Genomic DNA, 3,004 nt, shown 5'->3' with positions numbered 1-3,004 from the left:
CGTTTAGCTTTTAAATCAGTAAATGTTTTGAGAAATTCACTTTTTTCAAATTTAAAAGGTGAGTTTTCTAAAAACGATAAATCAAATATAGTATATAAAATCAAATGTTTAGGTGATGGAGCAAACTATTGTCCATCAGTTTATGTAGGTACTTCCATGCAGAAGCTTAAAAATCGTATAGCTGGTCATAGATCGGATATTAATAACGCACATTCTCATAAAACTGCTCTAGCTTTGCATTGTATAGGTGAGGGACATAGACCAGATTATAACAATGTATATATTTTACAGTCAGAAAAGCATTATAATAAGAGAATGATATTAGAAATGTTACATATTTTAGATACAGACAACACTGTTAATAGGAGGTCGGATTGTGAAGGGCTTAGCAGTATTTATAGTAAGTTTGTTAAAAGGAATTTTTAAAATGAATAATCAACTCAATTTGATAAGAAATTTTTTTGAATTTCTTATCAAATAATTAAAAAAAGTTTTTATATTTTGAAATTTCGATAACAGAAAACGTCTTTTTCAAGACATTTTTTATTGATTTTTAAAATATTGAAGCGAGACAAAAAACCTAAAAAAACCTTTAACAGCAATTAATTGGAGATAAAAAGATTAAAGATAAGTATTTATTCTATACGTTTTAGCATTTTTTTAGAATTATTTTTTCTTAGTCCTGAAGAAGCGTGTAAGCACACGTGAAACGTCGACAAAGAAGTTTAGATAAAATCGAAACAAGACCTATAGCCAGCGAAGAAGATAAAATTTATTTAATAAAGAAAGGTCACGGAATAAGGCATAAGAATTGATATTTAATAATAATATTTAAATTGCCTTAGATAAGGTTGCTTACATTGCTTCTATAATTGGCTGGCCATTGATGATTAACAAATCGATAGTTATTTCAAAAATGCAACAGATCTAGCAAATTTAGTATGTACAAAATACTGTTATATTCTGTAAGCAAACAAAATTCACCAAATTTTATCAGACGAATGTATTGAACTGGAACATTGCAAAAAACTAAAAAGATTTGAGAAATGATATCCTTCTTTAACATTTTGCCGATGACGAATTTTATCAACAGAATTGACCTCCACACAGCAAGGCCACAGAAAGCTTCCCTATTTAAAACATATTTTATTCACTTCATCATATAAAAAAATAGAAGATATGGCTGCTTCTTTAATTTGCTGGTAAGCAATGTCTTGCCCTTAAGATATTATTTTTGTGTACCTACCAGATTCAATTTCTTTTAAAAAGCTTTGAATATAATACTTATCCGGATTTTGTTTCCATACAAAACTATACAGCACAGCTCAACTAATATTATCGAACGAATCAAAATAATCCTAATCCAGCATAGCGTTCGCTAAAAATATGACCACATCCCCAAAATAATATGGTAAAATAGTTTGTTTGAATACCAAAAATTTTTTTTAATTTTCGTTCATGTTCTAAAACTTCAACATTTTGAAAATAATCTTACTCAAGAGATTTCAGTATCACATAACAAACTCTTTTTTAAGTTCTGAGTTCTTGGGGGGGGGGGGGGGGGGGGGGTCATGACCCCGTGACCCCCCCCCTTGTATACGCCGTTGGTATCCAGATAGCTTGCCCAAGCAGCTACTAAAAAAATATGTAAATATTGAGAAGAGGAAACTTTTTCTTTTGAGCAAATTACATTTTTTTTTATTGTTGAGAAGTACTTGCACAATCGCTTTGACTTTATTTCTTGCAATTTTTTTTTATTTTGAAGCTGAATAATCGCCCGAAAAGTAATCAAAATAAAAAAAAAGCCAAATGTATATCAGCTGATAACTTTGATACTTTGATGAAATTCTGGGATACCTTCAGATTATTTTTTGACAGAAAATGGTTCGTTTCCTTGCTAATTTTTAACACTGTTTACAACAACAAAAAGCTATCCGATAGCTTTATGTTAGCTCTTTGAACGTGCCCAATGTAATAATATTTGCATCCTCCATTTTACAGTATCTACAATCTTAAAGGTTTTATAAAATTTTCTTTGGAAAAAAAATTAGCTTAGGTCACAAACTGCTATTTTTTAGCGAATAAAGAAAAACAAAAAATAAAAATGAGGGTTTTATAAACAAAAAAAAATTGATCTAAGCAATTTTTCAAACTTTTCTTGGTTTCGGTAGGTTAAAAGAACCATAAACTCTAAAAAATTTATTTTTATGACAAAACATATTTCTTTAGAAAAAAAACAAATTTTAACATCAATTTTAATGTATCCTTATGCATTCATCTTGTCTTGAAAGAATTCCCAAAACTATTTTCATAACCGAAAAAAAAAAAAAATTGAACTCATATAAGAAAGGTGATAAAACTGAATAAAATCAAAAACGCTTGCATTTTGGCAAAAAACCAAATAAAATATTTCATATAGAGCAAGGAATGTTCCAGTTAAACCATCTACAACCCAAAGGACATTAAATAAAACATTTCAGTTACTAGAAGTTTCCAAAAGAAAAAGAATTTGAATTCCCAGTGTATTCGCTTGGGCATTCCACCATCATCACTCACTCAACCGAGTATTTTTCAATGCTCTTTCCAGTTTTTTTTTTTTTGTTTTGTTTTTTCCTTTGTAAGGTAGAAGAAAAAAAATGTATGAAAAATATTCAACAATTCAAAAGTAAAAAAAAGGAAGAAAAGAAAGAAAAGGATACTCTTCCTGAACTCGATGCTTTTTCTCTATTTCGGAACTGAACTTGGTAAAAAAAAAAAATTGACACAAAAAAAAAAAGAACGAAGAGAAAAATGTTGCTTCTCGAACTTTTCCATGAACTTCCACCATTCGCATATGCATATGGACAAGCATATATGGTTGTCATGTTTCCTCTTCCTCCTCTCGGTTTCTTCATCACTCCCACAAAGAAAATACAATCACAACAAAAACATTACTGTTAAAAAAAGAGCCAAGTTATCCTATGTTGAAATTATGCTGGCACAAAAAGTACTGAGATGTAAAAGT

The sequence above is a fragment of the Episyrphus balteatus genome, chromosome 2 (assembly GCF_945859705.1).
Source record: "Episyrphus balteatus chromosome 2, idEpiBalt1.1, whole genome shotgun sequence".
NCBI classification, from domain to species: Eukaryota; Metazoa; Arthropoda; class Insecta; order Diptera; family Syrphidae; genus Episyrphus; species Episyrphus balteatus.
The sequence above is the reverse complement of the archived record's forward strand: the minus strand, read 5'-3'. Positions refer to the sequence as shown.